At 42.6% G+C, this 22,672-nt stretch overlaps 1 protein-coding gene and 3 non-coding genes across 4 annotated transcripts in view; all 4 read right to left on the bottom strand.

The window, feature by feature from the left end:
- Positions 1-22,672, bottom strand: part of dpp6a (dipeptidyl-peptidase 6a) — a 301,791-nt gene that overhangs the window by 258,483 nt on the left and 20,636 nt on the right. The gene's annotated exons all lie outside the window — the stretch shown is intronic.
- Positions 15,478-15,550, bottom strand: trnar-ccu (transfer RNA arginine (anticodon CCU)). Its single transcript has one exon. It is a non-coding gene; the product is annotated as a tRNA-Arg (tRNA).
- trnar-ccu (transfer RNA arginine (anticodon CCU)) lies at positions 18,591-18,663 on the bottom strand. Its single transcript has one exon. It is a non-coding gene; the product is annotated as a tRNA-Arg (tRNA).
- trnar-ccu (transfer RNA arginine (anticodon CCU)) lies at positions 20,888-20,960 on the bottom strand. The gene has a single exon. It is a non-coding gene; the product is annotated as a tRNA-Arg (tRNA).

Genomic DNA, 22,672 nt, shown 5'->3' with positions numbered 1-22,672 from the left:
GACAGGCGTCTTCCTTGTCTGTTTTTAAATCCCTTCTTAAAACCCATCTCTTTTCCATGGCCTTTGACACCCTGTAAGATGTTGATTTTATTTTATTTTATTGTTTTATCTTATTTTATGTTATTTTATTGTTTTGTCTTATTATATATCTGTTTTTATTGATGTTTTTATGTCTTTTAATTTATTTTGTATTTATTGTATCATGTACAGCACTTTGGTACCTTCTGGTTGTTTTTAAAGTGCTTTATAAATAAAGCTGGATTGGATTGGATTGGATTGGATATTATTTTCTTTTGCTTTGCTGTACAAGTGAAAGATGAGTGTATTAAGTGAAGCATCTGTTCGTTTCTGTTTTTCAGTCTGAAGAGCTGATGGAGGACGTTGAGCTGGAGAGAGAGAGAGAATGAATATGAATGGGAAAGATATAATGGTGGCGAGGGAGGGAGAAAGATGGAGAGGAAAAGAGAGTATAGGAAAAAGATGAAGAGGGACAGAGAAAAAAGAGAATGGGGAAGAGACAGAAGAGTAAGATGAAGAGAGACAAAAGACTGAGGTGGAGATGAAGACAGAGAGAGAGGTGAGAGAGAGAAAGAGAGAGAGATGAGAGAGAGCAATGGATGTGTGAGAGAGAGATAGAGGTGAGACAGAGAGAGAGAGAAAAAGAGAGCGATGTGTGTGTGTGTGAGAGAGAGACAGATGGAGGTGAGACAGAGAGAGAGGGAGAGAGAGATGGAGGAGAGAGAGTGATGGATGTGTGAGAGAGATGGAGGTAAGACAGACAGACAGAGAAAGAGAGAGAGCGATGTATGTACAGTGTGTGCATGTGAGAGACAGAGAGACAGATGGCTTTGTACAGTATGGCAAATTTACACACGCCCGTGCAAGAACCACATTCACCTTATTCAAGGTTTTAGAAATAAATACAAAATCTAATCTTAAATTTGAAGGGAAGAAGGAAGCAATTTCTTTGACCTTTCTCTCAAATGACACACACTTATTATTTGTGAAGTTATCGCACAGTAAAAGCACTGAGTAATATCAAGGAGTTCAAAAGAAATTTCCATCTCTACACTCCCCCCTACATACTGTAACACTCCGAGGGGTATTATCTCATCTCATTCTCTCTAGCCGCTTTATCCTTCTACAGGGTCGCAGGCAAGCTGGAGCCTATCCCAGCTGACTACGGGCGAAAGGCGGGGTACACCCTGGACAAGTCGCCAGGTCATCACAGGGCTGACACATAGACACAGACAACCATTCACACTCACATTCACACCTACGCTCAATTTAGAGTCACCAGTTAACCTAACCTGCATGTCTTTGGACTGTGGGGGAAACCGGAGCACCCGGAGGAAACCCACACAGACACGGGGAGAACATGCAAACTCCGCACAGAAAGGCCCTCGCCGGCCCCGGGGCTCGAACCCAGGACCTTCTTGCTGTGAGGCGACAGCGCTAACCACTACACCACTGTGCCGCCGGGGGTATTATCAAGTCAGATAAATTTGGGGTGCTGATTGGTCAGAAGGTGTTGTTTAGCTTTCTTTTACAGCAGTTCTGGCTGCAAATCACAAGTTTATTTATAATTAATTTGCTTATACACCGGGCACTCCAGTTAAACAGAAAAAAAAAACATGTATAATTGTTGAGGTGTTAGCAAGATTTAATTTATGTAATGCATGGAAGGAGTTTCCAGTTTCAGCACTTTGTAACAGTAACAGAAATTTTTCCAATGCAGGAAAGTCTTCGGTATGGAGAAGTTCACGCTATAACATGTCAAGATGTTTTTTGTCGCATTAACTTCAAGAGTGGCTGGTGATGGAACAACTGCTTACAGCTGCTATAGTATAAGTGATAAGGGAAATTATTCTATCCACATTCACTGGATATGAGCAATTGTGCACTCTGATTGGCTACTCTACTACTAGGCTATCAGCTCATATATCGTGAGTAGAGAAAAATAAAATGGCGGCGCTTGTTGCTGAACCAACCGAGGACGAAATAAAAACTCGACTTGAAAACAAAACCCCCCAAAATACAAAAAAGCAACTAAACATGGAATAAAAGTATTTGATGGTAAGAATGTATCTTTTTTTGAAAAATTTAATAATTATTATTATTTCAATATATCAATTATTTCAACATATCAATTTATGTTTTCTTTTCGTTTCCGTTTCCGGTTGAGAGTACGTCGTGCGCATTCTGGCTGCCGCATCTCACCAGAGCTTTTTTAATTTTATTTTCTTTTTCAATTTTCTTTTTTTTTCTGTGTGTTTGTGTAATTTGATGTTTGTTTGAGTGTTTTGTCCGCCGGTTGTGGTGTAGCTCTGGACCCAGTTTTGGGCATTGGTTTCCCTCCAGGCCTTGGTTCACTGTGGGTGATGCCTGTGCTCCCAGCTGTGGACTGCAGTGAGCTCGCTGCTCATTTAACATCGTGGTTGTCCAGCGCTCTGCGCTTTAATGTTTGGCGTGATGTTCCGAGTGATGTTGCTCGGTGGCGTCGCGGCGGCTGTGCAGGCGGTTTGGGATACACCAGTGCTCTGTGTGGCGGAGCTTCTCTGCTCGCTTTGTGGATCCACGGCGTGGTGTTCGAGCGATGTGGTTGACGGCGTCACGGCGGCTGTGCTGGAGATGTGGGACTCGTTTTCGTGCGCCTTTTGGTGGGACTGTGGCTGCTACACCATGGGAATTACATCCTGACCCCTACTTGGTGGACTTTTTATTTTTTATTATTTATTCATTTATTTATTTATTATTTTTTATTTTATTTTTTTCCTTTATTTTTTTTTCTTTGTTTATAATTGTAAAGCGTCCTTGGGTTTCTTGAAAGGCGCTATATAAATTCAACTTATTATTATTATTATTATTATTATTATTATTATTATTATTATTATTATTATCACATTTTTCACAAATTGCTCCTGTCATTTCGCCGGTTTGTTTACATTCTAAGCGGAAATGATTTTGCTGGACATTTTGTAATAATAATAATAATAATAATGCATTTTATTTAGAAGCGCCTTTCAAAACACTCAAGGACACTATACAAAACAGTAAAAACAAGAGTAAAACAACAGTAAAAACAGTAAAACAAGACACAATAAAAGCACAGAGAAAGTAAACAGAGAATTTAGAGATGGTAAAAGTCACAATGAATATGCTAACTGAAACAAGTGAGTTTTCAGTCTGGATTTGAATAGAGGTAAAGAGTCGATATTACGTATGTCGGGGGGGAGTGAATTCCAGAGTTGTATAAATTTTTATTTATCTAATTTGCAAAAAAAAAAAGCTCTATTTCTCAAAATCCAGTGAATGTGGATAGAATAAAACAGTTATTCCACTCAATCTTATCATACATGGATTATAGACAACTTGGTGCTACGCGCCTCGTCGGCTATCAGCTCATGTATGACTCAATTTCGTGGAATAACTGTTAAATAGCTTGTCTCACAGATGTTCCACAATATTAAATGGACAAAAAATATTATGTCATAATATCTGTCAAACGATCACTTTTTTCAGTGAATAAAAATAAACAAAAACGTATCACATAAAAATACAAGGAAAATGAATTTTTAAAAAACATAGTGAGTTGCCCACAATGGAGTGTTTATAGGCAGTAAAACAGTTTCTCAAAGGCTGGGTCTGTGTCCACTCACTATTTATATATATGTGTGTGTGTGGGGGGGGGGGGGGGGGGGGGGGGGTCATTGCTTCAATGATCAGGTTTATTTTTGCTTTACAACAATTTAAAAGTGATGTATCCACTAGATCTCAGCCTTGGTAAGTCATGCGGTGTGTAAGTGATGTTGCAATATCAGATTCTCTCACATAATTCAGACTCAGAGTGTGACATTTGAACCTCAGACAGAGTAAGATGTCAGCACCCAGGGAAGTTTTATTTTAAAAGAAAAATACTAGGTGGCTAGTACTGTCGCTTCACAGCAAGAAGGTTCTGGGTTCAAGCCCAGCAGCTGGCGAGGGCCTTTCTGTGTGGAGTTTGCATGTTCTGCATGGGTTTCCTCCAGGTGCTCTGTTTTTTCCCACACAGTCCAAAGACATGCAGGTTATGCTAACTGGTGGCTCTAAATTGACTGTGAGTGTGAATGGTTGCTTGTCTCTATGTGTTAGTCCTGCGATAACCTGGTGACTTGTCCAGGGTGTACCCTGCCTCTTGCCCATAGTCAGCTGGGATAGGCTCTAGCTTGCCTGTGACCCTGTAGAACAGGATGAGCGGCTACAGGTGGATGGATAATCTGTACATAGTAAACAGGTACAAAAGTGAACACTCAAACATGTATTGTATGTATATTATCTGTCAGTATAAAGGAGCTTACTTTTGGGCTCTTGCTCAGGGAGGTCATAGCTTAATGATTGGAGAGCCAGCTCTTGGACCAAAAGGTTGCTGGTTTGATTCCCTGGACCAGCAGGAATGGCTGAAGTGCACTTGAGCAAGGCACCAAGCTGCTCTGGGTATATAATGTTGACTAGTGTTGGCACATGAGGTCCAGTGATCCTCATGTTGCCTGTAATGTCCATTTTGGAGCACCAGAGGGCAAATATTTTAATTGACAGCTCAGGCATTTCACTGTCGCTGAAATGAGGCACTGAAATATTCATTGCGATTCAGTCCAGTAGATAATGATCGTAAAGGACTCAGTGTTGTATTGACACCGGGGTTCAGTACACAACCCTACTCTGGGGTGGTAATAGTAACTCTGCTTCATCATACCACCCTGTATCCTCTGGGTACTTCAAAAACATGCAGGTAGGTAGACAGACCTTTCTAAATTGCCCCTGGGACTGAATCAGTGTGTGAGAGTCTGTGCATGGTGCCCTGTGATGGATTGATTGCACATGACTCCATATCTCTTTCGTACACTCCAAATGAGCTTCTCTGCTTCCTGATTGGATGTGTTTAAAGATCTAGATAATGACTAGGAGACATTTAAAATGTATTAATTAGGGAGAAGGAAGGATAAATACATGAGCACAGAGAGAGAGAGAGAGAGTTTACAGATCAATTCTCATCTCCATAGAGTCCAATTTGAAGAATTGAGTGATAACTGTTGATTACGGTGGACGAGAGGAATAATAATGGACGACACGATCAATAGCTGGCACACTTTGCAGTGTACACTTCATTCCTGTTGCCTAATGCAGGTTCTGTTATCAATGGATTCATATACAGCATATTCCACAAATATATATCAGCTCATTAATGCAAGAGTGAACAATGTACAGTATTAATAAAGATGGAGGCAAAGTTTCAGGCCTGTTATTATAAACTCATGATTATCCTAATTTATACACACAACAAAGTATGTCTGGTTTTATCCTTGTAAAGATTTCCATTAACATAAATACAACCCCGATTCTAAAAAAGTTGGGACAAAGTACAAATTGTAAATAAAAATGGAATGCAATAATTTACAAATCTCAAAAACTGATATTGTATTCACAATAGAACATAGACAACAAATCAAATGTCGAAAGTGAGACATTTTGAAATTTCATGCCAAATATTGGCTCATTTGAAATTTCATGACAGCAACACATCTCAAAAAAGTTGGGACAGGGGCAATAAGAGGCTGGAAAAGTTCAAGGTACAAAAAAGGAACAGCTGGAGGACCAAATTGCAACTCATTAGGTCAATTGGCAATAGGTCATTAACATGACTGGGTATAAAAAGAGCATCTTGGAGTGGCAGCGGCTCTCAGAAGTAAAGATGGGAAGAGGATCACCAATCCCCCTAATTCTGCGCCGACAAATAGTGGAGCAATATCAGAAAGGAGTTCGACAGTGTAAAATTGCAAAGAGTTTGAACATATCATCATCTACAGTGCATAATATCATCAAAAGATTCAGAGAATCTGGAAGAATCTCTGTGCGTAAGGGTCAAGGCCGGAAAACCATACTGGGTGCCCGTGATCTTCGGGCCCTTAGACGGCACTGCATCACATACAGGCATGCTTCTGTATTGGAAATCACAAAATGGGCTCAGGAATATTTCCAGAGAACATTATCTGTGAACACAATTCAGTGTGCCATCCGCCGTTGCCAGCTAAAACTCTATAGTTCAAAGAAGAAGCCATATCTAAACATGATCCAGAAGCGCAGACGTCTTCTCTGGGCCAAGACTCATTTAAAATGGACGGTGGCAAAGTGGAAAACTGTTCTGTGGTCAGACGAATCAAAATTTGAAGTTCTTTATGGAAATCAGGGACGCCGTGTCATTCAGACTAAAGAGGAGAAGGACGACCCAAGTTGTTATCAGCGCTCAGTTCAGAAGCCTGCATCTCTGATGGTATGGGGTTGCATTAGTGCGTGTGGCATGGGCAGCTTGCACATCTGGAAAGACACCATCAATGCTGAAAGGTATATCCAGGTTCTAGAGCAACATATGCTCCCATCCAGACGACGTCTCTTTCAGGGAAGACCTTGCATTTTCCAACATGACAATGCCAAACCACATACTGCATCAATCACAGCATCATGGCTGCATAGAAGAAGGGTCCGGGTACTGAACTGGCCAGCCTGCAGTCCACATCTTTCACCCATAGAAAACATTTGGCGCATCATAAAACGGAAGATATGACAAAAAAGACCTAAGACAGTTGAGCAACTAGAATCCTACATTAGACAAGAATGGGTTAACATTCCTATCCCTAAACTTGAGCAACTTGTCTCCTCAGTCCCCAGACGTTTACAGACTGTTGTAAAGAGAAAAGGGGATGTCTCACAGTGGGAAACATGGCCTTGTCCCAACTTTTTTGAGATGTGGTGTTGTCATGAAATTTAAAATCACCTAATTTTTCTCTTTAAATGATACATTTTCTCAGTTTAAACATTTGATATGTCATCTATGTTCTATTCTGAATAAAATATGGAATTTTGAAACTTTCACATCATTGCATTCTGTTTTTATTTACAATTTGTACTTTGTCCCAACTTTTTTGGAATCGGGGTTGTATTAATGCAGCCACGCTTGTAGTACTCGAGTCCGACTCGTGCACTAATTTTAAGGAGTCGTGAATTGAGTTGGACTTGAGCACTAATGACTCGGACTTGGACTCAGACTCATGCATTAACTGCATTCGGACTTGTAAAAAGGTCAAGTGGCAGCTCTGAATAGCCCAGAGGTGTGAATATATCTTAGTTACCCCTGAGATAGCTCATCGGTACAGAAAATTAATAAATATACGTATACAATTCAGGGCACTTATTTAATTACCTTTTATGTCTCGTGCTCTAGATCAACATGTTGAAAGACGCTAGAAAACCATGAAATCAACTCTGACATTTCCTTATGCACTTACCTGGAATACCTGCCTCATGGAAAAGGTTGGCATAAGAGTACCCAGAGCTAGCAGAGGATGGTTTTGATCTATCAGCCCCTGGGTTACAGACCCAGCACACTCCTGCTGTGCCACTCTGCTAACATAATACCCCAGATAGGACTTGAACACACAGTCCCTGGCTTAGGAGACCAGTGTCTTATCCATTAGGCCAATGGCCTATCAGCCTCAAAAACTACACTCACTCAAATAAAGCTAGGCTTCTTCCTCAGCCCATTCTCGTCTTGGCTACAGAATCTTCTTTTATGTTCACTCAGTTGAAATACTTTGCCGGGTCTGCACCAAACTCAAACACTTGCCAAGTCTGCCTTTAAGGTCAGCACGTCCTCCTTTCAATCATAAATAGTGTACAAAACATTTTACCCCAACTTCAGTAAGTCGACTTTTCTTTGGAGGCATGCACACTGACGCTTGTAACCAGGCCATTTTACACTGGAAAACACAGCTTTGTATGGAATTTACATAGGCCATATGATGTTGCAGTGGTTAGCAGTGTCACCTCACAGCAAACAGGTTCTGGGCTTGAGCCTAGTGGGTGACCAGCAGCCTTTATGTCTGGAGTTTGCATGTTCTCCTCGTGCCTGTCAGGGTTTCCACTGGATGCTCCGGGTTCCTCCCCCATAGCCAAGGACATGCGGATTAGCTCAAGTGGCAGCTCTGAATAGCCCAGAGGTGTGAATGTGTCTGGGTTTCCCTCGACATAGCTCATGGGTACAGAAAATGAATGAATATACAGTTCAGGGCACTTGCTTAATTACATTTTACGTCTTGTGCTTTGGAACAACATGTGGAAAGATGTTAGAAAACCATGAAATCGACCCTGACATTCCCTTAGTAGCTTACCAGGATCTTTGATACCAAAGCAGCCCTGCGTTGTGAGTCTTAGACACACTGTAAAAAAAAATAGTTGAGAATACTTGAAATTTCAAGGCAACCGTCTGCATTAAGAATTTTATGTTTTGCCAACGATGTGCCCATGATAATCCAAACTATGATAAAACTGTTATCTTTATTAAGAATTCTTAATTAAGTCAATTTTCAATTCCTCATTCTGCCAACATAGATTTCTCTTTTTGCTGAACAGTGGCATTCACAGTAGTGCAAAAAGGCAATTGAGGTTATCACAATTTTTTTTTTTTAGATTTTTTTGGGGCTTTTTTCACCTCTATTTGGATAGGACAGCATAGAGACAGGAAATGAGCGGGAGAGACGGGGAGGGATCGGGAAATGACCTCGGGTCGGAACCGGATTTATGGTATGGCACCTTAACCACCTGAGCCACGACGCCCCTGAGGTTATCACAATTTATCATTAAACTATACATGCCTTTTTTCACTGTTCTACACAATTACAAAAATTTTTAAAACCCATGTTGTGGGTGTGACTCAGTTGGATAAGGCACCATGCCATAAATCCAGGGACCCAGGTTCAATTCTGACCCAAGGTCATTTCCTCTCTCTACACTGTCCTATCCAAATAAAGGTGAAAAAAGTCTGATAACCTCAATTGCCTTTTTGTACTACTGTGAATGCCACTGTTCAGCAAAAAGAGAAATCTATGTTGGCAGAATGAGGAATTGAAAATTGACTTAATTAAGAATTCTTAATAAAGATAACAGTTTTATCATAGTTTGGATTTTCATGGGCACATCATTGGCAAAACATAAAATTCTTAATGCAGACTGTTGCCTTGAAATTTCAAGTATTCTCAACTATTCTTTTTTTACAGTGCATGAGCAACATACTGTGACAACAGCTGGTACTGTGGGATGGACCTTATTTCATTCCCGTAATGCCTATGTGCTTGTGCATGTGATACAAAGACACTGATCGATGCCAAAGTAGTGACTTATGTGACACTGCAGCTTTTCTGTGCTGGGCTCGTCACTAGCCTTCTTGGTCTGCCAGTGTTTTGGTTTCTGTTTTGTGTTTGTCTCTCGGCCAGCAGGGGGAGTTCTGGGGCTCTGATGACGTGACTAATTGGTGGCGTAATTAGGAGCCGGATAAAACCTGGACCTCCCAGTCCGCGAGGGAGCTTGCTCACTTGACATCACGCTTGCTGCGGCGCTGGCTGCGCTCCCCATTTATTTTTATTTACCTTTTTGCACTACATTCCATTATGATGATATACACTACAGTTTTGCTTTGTTTTACATTTACTGACTTCTGTATATAGTTCTTTAATAAATCTATTTTTGTGTTTGATATACAGTATATCGGTGTGGTCTCCCCCCTTTATGTTGTGGCGGCCTTGAGCCAGGAAGTCATGACATTTGGGGGCTCATCCAGGATAATTGACCTGGAAATTTTTTGGTACGCTTCGGACTTTGGTATGTAGGCTACGATTCCCACTATTAGCTAATGCAGAGCATAGTGAGGGTACGAGCTATGTAATTGACGTTGATTTGTGAATGAAATGTACAGGCGTACATTTGGCCTACCTGTTTGGGGGAACCACACAGGTTGTATTTTGTTTGGCTTGTGTTGAGGTAAATTGGGGTGGCACATAGTTGCACATGTAAATTGGGGTGGCACATGTCGAGTTAATTATTTCATTTCCAACGATGTATTTTGAGCTTATGTAGCAGGATGAAAACATGTTGGAGCTATTGTTTATCCTCGGCTTAGAGCGCCATTGTGCTGGGGCTTTAGGCTGGAGTGTCACTGTGTCTGGGCTGAAGACATCGCGGTGGAGATCCGGGCTGAATTGGCTTCGGTCGGGGCAGCATGACTCCAGTGGTATCGGTGAGTAAAGAATTTGGCTCTCGGGCACAGTGTGAAGCTAGGTTAGTATATGGTGGGTAAATGTTTTAGATACGGGGAAGCTCCGTAGTTGGTTTGTCCTGTTTTGTGAGCTGCTTGTCTCTTCGCGTTGTAGTTGTTATTTGGGTTGGTTAGTCTGGAAGTTCCATTTGTAGTTTATTTTTTTATGAGCGTTCGTTGTTTAATTGTTGAGTGAGTAGTGTTACATTTAAACTTTGAGATGAGTGCAGTGGAGGAGTTTTTGGAAGCTCCATCAGAGAGGTTGTTAGTGATATTGACAAAGGATCAGCTGCTTAGTGTAGCGGATCATTACCAACTGGAACTAATTATTCCTAAGTCTTTTAAAAAAGACCAGTTGTTTGACTTCATTTGTAGCAGTTTAAAAGAAAGGCAGGTGCTGCCGGGGGGCACTCCAATCGAGACTAGTAATTCGGCAACACAATTTTTAGACACGTCCTCGATTTCCAGCATGTAGTCTCTTAAACCTAGCCAGCTGATGTTTGAACAACAAAAAGAGCTGTTGAAAATACAGCTGGAACAAAAGAAATTAGAAGCGCAGGAAAGAGAATTGCAAATGCAGCTTGAACAAAATAAACTGGAAGCACAATAAAGAGAAAAAGATTGTTTATTGGAGATAGAAAAGCTTAAACATAATGAGCTGTTGGAGTTGGAAAAGCTTACACACCAAGAGCTGGAAAGGGAAATTCAGCGTACGAGGCTTAATCTGATTGCAGAAGGCAAACTATCCGCTAGTGGCAGTGGTGGAGGTTTATCCCAGCAGTCGGGATTGTCTGGTATGATTAAGTTTCTTCCCAAATGTAATGAACGTGATCCAGACGTGTTTTTCTCTTTGTTTGAAAATGTTGCTTCTGATAGAAATTGGAGTGACGAGGATAAAACGTTGTTTCTACAAACTGTGTTAGTCAGTAAAGCTCAGGAGGCCTTTGTTGCGTTGCCTCCAGCTGAGAGAAAAGTTTATCAGTGTGTTAAAGATGCTGTCTTAAAATGTTATGAATTGGTTCCCAAAGCATATCGTCAACGCTTTCGCAACTGGAAAAAGACCAACAAACAAACTCACAGTGAGGTGGCCAGGGAATTAACAAGTTTTTTTCATCGCTGGCTCTTGGCAGAAGGGGTTGATATGTTTGAGGCATTGTGTGATCTTGTTGTTGTTGTTGAACAGTTTAAAAACATTCTGCCTGAACGCGTAGTTGTTTATGTAAATGAACATCAAGTAAAGACAGTTGCAGAGGCAGCTGCGCTTGCCGATGGGTATGTTTTAATGCACAAAAATCAGATGCGTGAATTTGCTCCGCATAATGAATAGTACAATCATTATGATCGCCCTCGTCGTTTTAATTTGGGTCCTCCAGTGAGGACCGAACCTGTCAATCATAATAGAGCACGGGAGAGTGATGCACAAAGCAAATGTAATTATTGTCTTAAGGCTGGTCATTGGATGAGAGAAAGTCTGTTAAGTGCACACAACAAGGCTAAGGCAAGCGGCAAGTTTGCTGGTTGTGTTGCTAAGAGTAGGCCCGTTCCTGCAGTTCATGTTCAGGGGGTTAAATTAGATGTGGCTCCTTCTAAGTCTTTGGAATCTGAGTGGCCAATGTGCCAGTGGAGATTATTGATAAAATGAAGGTGTCAGACAGTGTTGATTATAGTCCATTCATTACTGACAGTGTTGTGTCGCTGGTAAGAAATGCTCAAAGGGTTCCTGTTAAAATTCTACGGGATACAGGAGCCTTAGAGTCTTTTATTAGCCAATTTGTTTTGCCTTTTTTTCTGTCTTAGACACGGGTAGTGTTGTTTTAATCCGTGGTATTGGGCTTCAATCTTTTTCAGTGCCATTACATAAGATCTGCTTGTACTCTGTTTTTATCAATGGGGAGGTTACCATTGCTGTTCGGCCATCTTTGCCCATAGATGGAGTGGATCTTATCATTGGAAACAACCTGGTGGGTCATTGTGTCTGGCCAGAGGGGTCATTAGTACCACCTCCTGTGATTAAAATGAAGGTGAAGCCATTGGCTGAGCCAGACGAGTGTCTCAAGGATTTTCCAGAGTTGTTCACTGCCTGTGCGGTTACTTGGCCAATGGCTCGTGCACAGACAGAGGACACAGCTGATGTATCCAAGTCCAGCACTATAAAATTGTTTGTTCCTGAATTACCAACATCTTTTTCTCATAGTGAAATTGTGCAGGGCTCAAAATTCGCGGTGGTCCGGTCGCCCGAGGCGACTTAATTTGTCATTTGGCAGGTAATTCCTGTCACTAGCCAGCCCGGCTGGCTAGTTGAAAATAAAAAATATATATGAAGCAAAGATTCAGACACACCGTCAACTAAAGCCACCACATATTAAGCGTGTGCTGTGTCTGTGTTAATCAATGTGTTTATCGGCAGGATGGAAACTACCGAAGAATTCCGAATCATATCATGTACAAGACAGGCTGTCGTTTTTTTCACTACTGTGCATGCATATAACGCATATCATTGAATATTGCGGTAATCACATGTAGTATTGGACCAGGTGGGTGGAGCACAGAAGCACGGCAGGCCAGAACTGAGTTCTCAATGAACTATTTATTGCTAGCTTTTCAGCCTTTTATAAAGACACACAAACACAGGTTAATCCCCATCAGGTGCAATGATTCTACCACTTACCTTCCCTGACTCTGCCCTCCATTCACAGACCGACACTTGGCCACGCCCCCGCTGCCACATCACGTTATCAAATTCAATAGATGTGGCCACATTATCGCCCATTTAAACACGTGTTTTTGTTGTTGTTTACATCTACATCTGCCAAAGTTACGTTGCGATGTGGAATTTTCTGAAAGGTGTACAGAAACCACCAGAGACGGGGACAAAGCGACCTCGGTCTGAAGAGGAGAATAAGGCCACCGATAAAGTATACGAGAAGGAGAAACAACAAAGGACTTATAAGCAAACGTGGGAGCAGGGTAGGCCTTGGCTGTGATTTTTATGCAATAATTAATTTTAGTTAATTGTTTTGATCTATTGGATCTCTGGGTTATGGGCCCAGCACGCTCCTGCTACACCACTCTGCTAACCTCACACCCCAGATGGGACTTGAACCCACAGTCCCTGGCTTAGAAGGCCAGTGCCTTATCCATTAGGCCACTGTTCTGACGGCCTCAAAAAATACAGTCTCTCACATAAAGCTAGGCTTCTTCCGCAGACCGTTCTCGTCTCGGCTACAGAATCTTCTTTTATGTTCGCTCAGTTGAAATACTTTGCCAGGTCTGCGCCAAACTCAAACACTTGCCAAGTCTGCCTTTAAGGTCGGCACGTCCTCGTTTCAATCATAAATTGCGTAGAAAACATTTTACCCCGACTTCAGTAAGTCGACTTTTTTTGGAGGCGTGCATGCTGACAACCAGGCCATTTTACACGGAAAAACACAGCTTTGTACGGAATTTACATAGGCCGCATGATGTTGCACTGGTTAGCAGTGTCACCTCACAGCAAGCAGGCTCTGGGCTTGAGCCTAGTGGGTGACCGGCAGCCTTTATGTCTGGAGTTTGCATGTTCTCCTCGTGCCTGTCAGGGTTTCCACTGGATGATCCGGGTTCCTCCCCCATGGCCAAGGACATGCGGATTAGCTCAAGTGGCAGCTCCGAATAGATAGTTTTCACTGACGTCACGGCATTCCGGGGAACACCCCCCAGCCGCCATCTTGCAGGGCAAACAAAACGGACCATCGCCACTACCGGCTACGTTATCTCGGACGAATTTATTAAGTTATATAGTCAGTTTTCTAAAATAAAGATCAATGTCGGCAAAATCAAGCAAACGGAAGTATATGGATACATTGGACGACATCTCACGACAACGGTATGCAGCCAAACTGTCCTTGATTGGGGGAATTGACCCCTACGAAGTGGACAAAGAAGCATTTTCAAGTGACTATGCAGGGCTGCCATCCATATCGTACCCTGATAGTGTGAACTATTTCGTGAATACTAAAAGCGCCTACACACTTGACGACCTCAAAGCATACAAGTCACTGGAGTCATACAATTATTTTGTCTGTGGCTGGGTCCGTGAAGTCCACCAAAAACAAGTGAGAGCCATGTCCTAATTACAGCCAAGGTATGTACACATTGGAGTTTTAGAGCTCTCAACACTGCATATAAATATATGTGTGTATAATATCGAGTTGATTTAAGACAAATTTGGTACCATGTCAGTATAAACTTTGTAATATAATTAACTGGTATGTAGGCTTGTTACACAACTGATTGTTTATTTAAACAACTTACCACTTATAAAATGATCGGAGCAGACTTTGCTGTGTTTGGAAGGCTGAAAATCCTTGCGGTTGATTCTTGCAAGCCATAGATTTCTCCTTTGTATGCTGAGTTTCTTTGTTTGCTCGCCTTCGTGCTCCCGTACAGTGGGAATTCCATAAAAGCTCCGCTTGACGTCATCATCTGACCTATTACGACAGCCGTGAATACAACAGGTGTGCACCATTGCTAGCTTTAAATAGTAATAATGTAACTATAAATGTAAATAATATATAAATAAATGTAACTCGCGCGTTACAATGTGTGCTCAGTGACCCGTACGGTAAGCTTGCCCTTCAAGATGGCCGCCACCAGGGAATCCCTGACTCTGTGACGTCATGTGAAAACTATCTATAGCCCAGAGGTGTGAATGTGTCTGGGATTCCCCCGACATAGCTCACGGGTACAGAAAATGAATGAATATACAGTTCAGGGCACTTGCTTTATTACCTTTTACGTCTTGTGCTTTGGAACAACATGTGGAAAGATGTTAGAAAACCATGAAATCGACTCTGACATTCCCTTGCCAGGATCTTTGATACCAAAGCAGCCCTGCGTTGTGAGTCTTAGACAGGAGCAACACACTGTGACAACAACTGGTACTGTGGGGCGGACTTTATTTCATTCCCGTAATGTCTATGTGCTTGTGCGCGTGCTACAAAGACACTGATCGATGCTAAAGTAGTGACTTAGCACGGAAAATCAGGCCTCCTCATGGACAATTTTCGAGGTCAGGCAACGGTGGGCCAATGAGCTGCCTTCAGCGACTAAATTCATACTAAGCTAGATACATGTAGTTTGTTGCCTCTGGTGGGAATTTTGGGAAGAAATCTGGCTAGGGAGAGCAGCGCACGTTTTCGATCTCTGGGATCTAGGGCCCAGCGCACTTCCGGTGCCTTCTCATTGGCTGTGGGCCTGGAACCTGTCTCATGGAAAAGGTTGGCGGAAAAGTATACAGAGCTAGCAGAGGATGGTTTCGATCCATCGACCTCTGGGTTATGGGCCCAGCACGCTCCCGCTGCGCCACTCTGCTAACCTCACACCCCAGATGGGATTCGAACCCACAGTCCCTGGCTTAGGAGGCCAGTGCCTTATCCATTAGGCCACTGGGGCGCTGTCCTGACGGCCTCAAAAAATACAGTCTCTCACATAAAGCTAGGCTTCTTCCGCAGACCGTTCTCGTCTCGGCTACAGAATCTTCTTTTATGTTCGCTCAGTTGAAATACTTTGCCGGGTCTGCACCAAACTCAAACACTTGCCAAGTCTGCCTTTAAGGTCGGCACATCCTCCTTTCAATCATAAATTGCGTACAAAACATTTTACCCCGACTTCAGTATGTCGACTTTTTTTGGAGGCGTGCATGCTGACAACCAGGCCATTTTACACGGAAAAACACAGCTTTGTACGGAATTTACATAGGCTGCATGATGTTGCACTGGTTAGCAGTGTCACCTCACAGCAAGCAGGCTCTGGGCTTGAGCCTAGTGGGTGACCAGCAGCCTTTATGCCTGGAGTTTGCATGTTCTCCTCGTGCCTGTCAGGGTTTCCACCGGATGATCCGAGTTCCTCCCCCATGGCCAAGGACATGCGGATTAGCTCAAGTGGCAGCTCTGAATAGCCCAGAGGTGTGAATGTGTCTGGGTTTCCCCCGACATAGCTCATGGGTACAGAAAATGAATGAATGAATACAGTGTTGCTCGAATGTTTGTGTACCCTTTAGAATTTTCTATATTTCTGCATAAATATGACCTAAAACATCATCAGATTTTCACACAAGTCCTAAAAGTAGATAAAGAGAACCCAGTTAAACAAATGAGACAAAAATATTATACTTGGCCATTTATTTATTGAGGAAAATTATCCAATATTACATATCTGTGAGTGGCAAAAGTATGTGAATCTCTAAGATTAGCAATTAATTTGAAGGTGAAATTAGAGTCAGGTGTTTTCAATCAATGGGATGACAATCAGGTGTGAGTGGGCACCCTGTTTTATTTAAAGAACAGGGATCTATCAAAGTCTGATCTTCACAACACATGTTTGTGGAAGTGTATCATGGCACGAACAAAAGAGATTTCTGAGGACCTCAGAAAAAGTGTTGTTGATGCTCATCAGGCTGGAAAAGGTTACAAAACCATCTCTAAAGAGTTTGGACTCCACCAATCCACAGTCAGACAGATTGTGTACAAATGGAGGAAATTCAAGACCATTGTTACCAGGAGTAACAGGACCAGGAGTGGTCGACCAACAAAGATCACTCCAAGAGCAAGGTGTGTAATAGTCAGCAAGGTCACAAAGGACCCCAGGGTAACTTCTAAGCAACTGAAGGCCTCTCTCACATTGGCTAATGTTAATGTTCATGAGGCCACCATCAGGAGAACACTGAACAACAATGGTGTGCATGGCAGGGTTGCAAGGAGAAAGCCACTGCTCTCCAAAAAGAACATCGCTGCTCGTCTGCAGTTTGCTGAAGATCACACAGACAAGCCAGAAGGCTACTGGAAAAATGTTTTGTGGATGGATGAGACCAAAATAGAACTTTTTGGTTTAAATGAGAAGCGGTATGTTCAGAGAAAGGAAAACACTGCATTCCTGCATAAGAACCTTATCCCATCTAAATCAAATCAAATCAAGTTTATTTGTATAGCGCTTTTAACAATAAACATTGTCGCAAAGCAGCTTTACAGAATTTGAACGACTTAAAACATGAGCTAATTTTATCCCTAATCTATCCCCAATGAGCAAGCCTGTGGCGAAGGTGGCAAGGAAAAACTCCCTCAGACGACATGAGGAAGAAACCTCGAGAGGAACCAGACTCAAAAGGGAACCCATCCTCACCATCTATTAAACATGGTGGTGGTAGCATCATGGTTTTGGCCTGTTTTGCTGCATCTGGGCCAGGACGGCTTGCCATCATTGGTGGAAGAATTAATTCTGAATTATACCAGTGAATTCTAAAGGAAAATGTCAGGACATCTGTCCATGAACTGAATCTCAAGAGAAGGTGGGTCATGCAGCAAGACAACAACCCTAAGCACACAAGTTGTTCTCCCAAAGAATGGTTAAAGAAGAATAAAGTTAATGTTTTGGAATGGCCAAGTCAAAGTCCTGACCTTAATCCAATCGAAATGTTGTGGAAGGACCTGAAGCGAGCAGTTCATGGGAGGAAACCCACCAACATCCCAGAGCTGAAGCTGTTCTGTACGGAGGAATGGGCTAAAATTCCTCCAAGCCCGTGTGCAGGACTGATCAACAGTTACCAGAAATGTTTAGTTGCAGTTATTGCTGCACAAGGGGGTCACACCAGATACTAAAAGCAAAGGTTCACATACTTTTGCCACTCACAGATATGTAATATTGGATCATTTTCCTCAATAAATAAATGACCAAGTATCATATTTTTGTCTCATTTGTTTAACTGGGTTCTCTTTATCTACTTTTAGGGCTTGTGTGAAAATCTGATGATGTTTTAGGTCATATTTATGCAGAAATATCGAAAATTCTAAAGGGTTCACAAACTTTCAAGCACCACTATATTCAGTTCAGGGCACTTGCTTTATTACCTTTTACGTCTTGTGCTTTGGAACAACATGTGGAAAGATGTTAGAAAACCATGAAATCGACTCTGACATTCCCTTGCCAGGATCTTTGATACCAAAGCAGCCCTGCATTGTGAGTCTTAGACAGGAGCAACACGCTGTGACAACAACTGGTACTGTGGGGCGGACCTTATTTCATTCCCGTAATGTCTATGTGCTTGTGCGCGTGCTACAAAGACACTGATCGATGCTAAAGTAGTGACTTAGCACGGAAAATCAGGCCTCCTCATGGACAATTTTCGAGGTCAGGCAACGGTGGGCCAATGAGCTGCCTTCAGCGACTAAATTCATACTAAGCTAGATACATGTAGTTTGTTGCCTCTGGTGGGAATTTTGGGAAGAAATCTGGCTAGGGAGAGCAGCGCACGTTTTCGATCTCTGGGATCTAGGGCCCAGCGCACTTCCGGTGCCTTCTCATTGGCTGTGGGCCTGGAACCTGTCTCATGGAAAAGGTTGGCGGAAAAGTACCCAGAGCTAGCAGAGGATGGTTTCGATCCATCGACCTCTGGGTTATGGGCCCAGCACGCTCGCGCTGTGCCACTCTGCTAACCTCACACCCCAGATGGGACTCGAACCCACAGTCCCTGGCTTAGGAGGCCAGTGCCTTATCCATTAGGCCACTGGGGCGCTGTCCTGACGGCCTCAAAAAATACAGTCTCTCACATAAAGCTAGGCTTCTTCCGCAGACCGTTCTCGTCTCGGCTACAGAATCTTCTTTTATGTTCGCTCAGTTGAAATACTTTGCCGGGTCTGCACCAAACTCAAACACTTGCCAAGTCTGCCTTTAAGGTCGGCACATCCTCCTTTCAATCATAAATTGCATACAAAACATTTTACCCCGACTTCAGTATGTCGACTTTTTTTGGAGGCGTGCATGCTGACAACCAGGCCATTTTACACGGAAAAACACAGCTTTGTACAGAATTTACATAGGCTGCATGATGTTGCACTGGTTAGCAGTGTCACCTCACAGCAAGCAGGCTCTGGGCTTGAGCCTAGTGGGTGACCAGCAGCCTTTATGTCTGGAGTTTGCATGTTCTCCTCGCCCCTGTTAGGGTTTCCACTGGATGCTCTGGGCTCCTCCTCCATGGCCAAGGACATGTGATTAGCTCAAGTGGCAGCTCCGAATAGATAGTTTTCACTGACGTCACGGCATTCCGGGGAACACCCCCCAGCCGCCATCTTGCAGGGCAAACAAAACGGACCATCGCCACTACCGGCTACGTTATCTCAGACAAATTTATTAAGTTATATAGTCAGTTTTCTAAAATAAAGATCAATGTCGGCAAAATCAAGCAAACGGAAGTATATGGATACACTGGACGACATCTCACGACAACGGTATGCAGCCAAACTGTCCTTGATTGGGGGAATTGACCCCTACGAAGTGGACAAAGAAGCATTTTCAAGTGACTATGCAGGGCTGCCATCCATATCGTACCCTGATAGTGTGAACTATTTCGTGAATACTAAAAGCGCCTACACACTTGACGACCTCAAAGCATACAAGTCACTGGAGTCATACAATTATTTTGTCTGTGGCTGGGTCCGTGAAGTCCACCAAAAACAAGTGAGAGCCATGTCCTAATTACAGCCAAGGTATGTACATATTGGAGTTTTAGAGCTCTCAACACTGCATATAAATATATGTGTGTATAATATCGAGTTGATTTAAGACAATTTTGACATCCATTAGTGGTATTACGGTACCATGTCAGTATAAACTTTGTAATATAATTAACTGGTATGTAGGCTTGTTACACAACTGATTGTTTATTTAAACAACTTACCACTTATAAAATGATCGGAGCAGACTTTGCTGTGTTTGGAAGGCTGAAAATCCTTGCGGTTGATTCTTGCAAGCCATAGATTTCTCCTTTGTATTCTGAGTTTCTTTGTTTGCTCGCCTTCGTGCTCCCGTACAGTGGGAATTCCATAAAAGCTCCGCTTGACGTCATCATCTGACCTATTACGACATCCGTGAATACAACAGGTGTGCACCATTGCTAGCTTTAAATAGTAATAATGTAACTATAAATGTAAATAATATATAAATAAATGTAACTCGCGCGTTACAATGTGTGCTCAGTGACCCGTACGGTAAGCTTGCCCTACAAGATGGCCGCCACCAGGGAATCCCTGTGACGTCATGTGAAAACTATCTATAGCCCAGAGGTGTGAATGTGTCTGGGGTTCCCCCGACATAGCTCACGGGTACAGAAAATGAATGAATATACAGTTCAGGGCACTTGCTTTATTACGTTTTACGTCTTGTGCTTTGGAACAAAATGTGGAAAGATGTTAGAAAACCATGAAATCGACTCTGACATTCCCTTGCCAGGATCTTTGATACCAAAGCAGCCCTGCATTGTGAGTCTTAGACAGGAGCAACACACTGTGACAACAACTGGTACTGTGGGGCGGACCTTATTTTATTCCCGTAATGTCTATGTGCTTGTGCGCGTGCTACAAAGACACTGATCGATGCTAAAGTAGTGACTTAGCACGGAAAATCAGGCCTCCTCATGGACAATTTTCGAGGTCAGGCAACGGTGGGCCAATGAGCTGCCTTCAGCGACTAAATTCATACTAAGCTAGATACATGTAGTTTGTTGCCTCTGGTGGGAATTTTGGGAAGAAATCTGGCTAGGGAGAGCAGTGCACGTTTTCGATATCTGGGATCTAGGGCCCAGCGCGCTTCCGGTGCCTTCTCATTGGCTGTGGGCCTGGAACCTGTCTCATGGAAAAGGTTGGCAGAAAAGTACCCAGAGCTAGCAGAGGATGGTTTCGATCCATCGACCTCTGGGTTATGGGCCCAGCACGCTCCCGCTGCGCCACTCTGCTAACCTCACACCCCAGATGGGACTTGAACCCACAGTCCCTAGCTTAGGAGGCCAGTGCCTTATCCATTAGGCCACTGGGGCACTGGCCTGACGGCCTCAAAAAATACAGTCTCTCACATAAAGCTAGGCTTCTTCCTCAGACCGTTCTCGTCTGACTTCCAACCTAAGACCTAAGACTTCCAACCTCCAAAATCCGTATTTCCCTTATAAAATCCGTATAAGATGCAAATTAAAATAATTTACCTAAAATTTGAATGATACTCAACAATGATATATCCCAGTTACTTTTTATTCAATATTAATAACAATAAACCTTCCGAATGAATACAAAGCTCCAATGTTTGACAAAAACACAAAGTGTTATCAGCATAGTTACGAAGGAAATACTTCGTTGTTTGGAGACAGGTTTCACCGAGCGGCTATTATGCGCGAGACTTCATATTAGCCACAAAGTCACGAAAATCTGTTCGTAAAATTACGTTATAATGACCAAATACAATGAAAAGTATTTTTCCAGTCTCACCTGTGAAAGGTAATCCCATGTGATCTCGTTTGGATGGTAAACCTGTTGGTACAGTTAAACGCAGCACATGAATGAGGCATCTTTATTCTCGGGCGAGGATGACGTATGATTCTACGCAGAAGCCGGCGTCTATGACTTCACTGTTGGCGGGATTCTCGCAGTGCGGTGTGCGCATGATCAAAAGTGTAACGAAGTCTCGCTACCACAAGATAACGCGCGATTTCATAAGACTCTTTACTGTCTGTCTGTGGTGTACAGTACGTTTGTAAATGTTATGCGTTCTTTTATCATCGTGGGAATTGATTATAGCTCTAAATAAATATTTAAGTTTTTTTTAAAGAATCCGTATAACTTTATTTATACGCCCGTATACTATGTTTATTGAATCAAATCCGTATAAAATACGGACATTCCGTATAGGTTGACATGTATGGCTGTTCTGACAGTCTCAAAAAATACAGTCTCTCACATAAAGCTAGGCTTCTTCCTCAGACCGTTCTCGTCTCGGCTACAGAATCTTCTTTTATGTTCGCTCTGTTGAAATACTTTGCCGGTTCTGCACCAAACTCAAACACTTGCCCAGTCTGCCTTTAATTTTGTGGTCTCGTTGCTGAAATAAATATTTTCGATCTTTATAATTTTAGCATTTATTGTATTTGTAATTTTAAAAAGCAGATTTTTCTCATATTATATTCCTACCCTTATGAGGATATTTGTCCCATCAAAACATTCCACCACACGCAGGTCACATTAATGCCACAGAAAACATCGCCAGGCATTAACGTTCCTCTTCCTGCTTTTACACACTCAGTGAGCTTCTCACTTTTTCCACGGTAATCATGATGCAATCCACTGTCAGAGACCATACTTTGTTTACTTGCCTAAGGAAAGTGAAAAGACACAGCACAACATCATTCGAACATTAACACACTCCTCATTTTAAAACACTGGAGCTCCTGATAGTCTCCATGATGTCTCGATGATGTGCAGACATTCAGTAATGTTAAAAACGTTGTCAGAAAAGTTCAGTCTGGTTTTACTTCACATTCTTGTTTGCATAGTTTTAGACCTCAGCTCAAAAATACACCTGGAGTTGGCACGTCCATCAAACCCTCAGACAGAATCCCTCACTCTATTAGCATGATTATTGCACCTCCTTGTAAAGGTTATTAAAAAGGGTTGGAAAAACTTCATCTCATCTCATGCCGCTTTATCCTTCTACAGGGTCACAGGCAAGCTGGAGCCTATCCCAGCTGACTACGGGCGAAAG

Source organism: Neoarius graeffei, chromosome 5 (genome assembly GCF_027579695.1).
Source record: "Neoarius graeffei isolate fNeoGra1 chromosome 5, fNeoGra1.pri, whole genome shotgun sequence".
NCBI lineage: Eukaryota > Metazoa > Chordata > Actinopteri > Siluriformes > Ariidae > Neoarius > Neoarius graeffei.
Note: the sequence above shows the minus strand (reverse complement) of the source record. Positions and strands in the feature narration are given on the sequence as shown.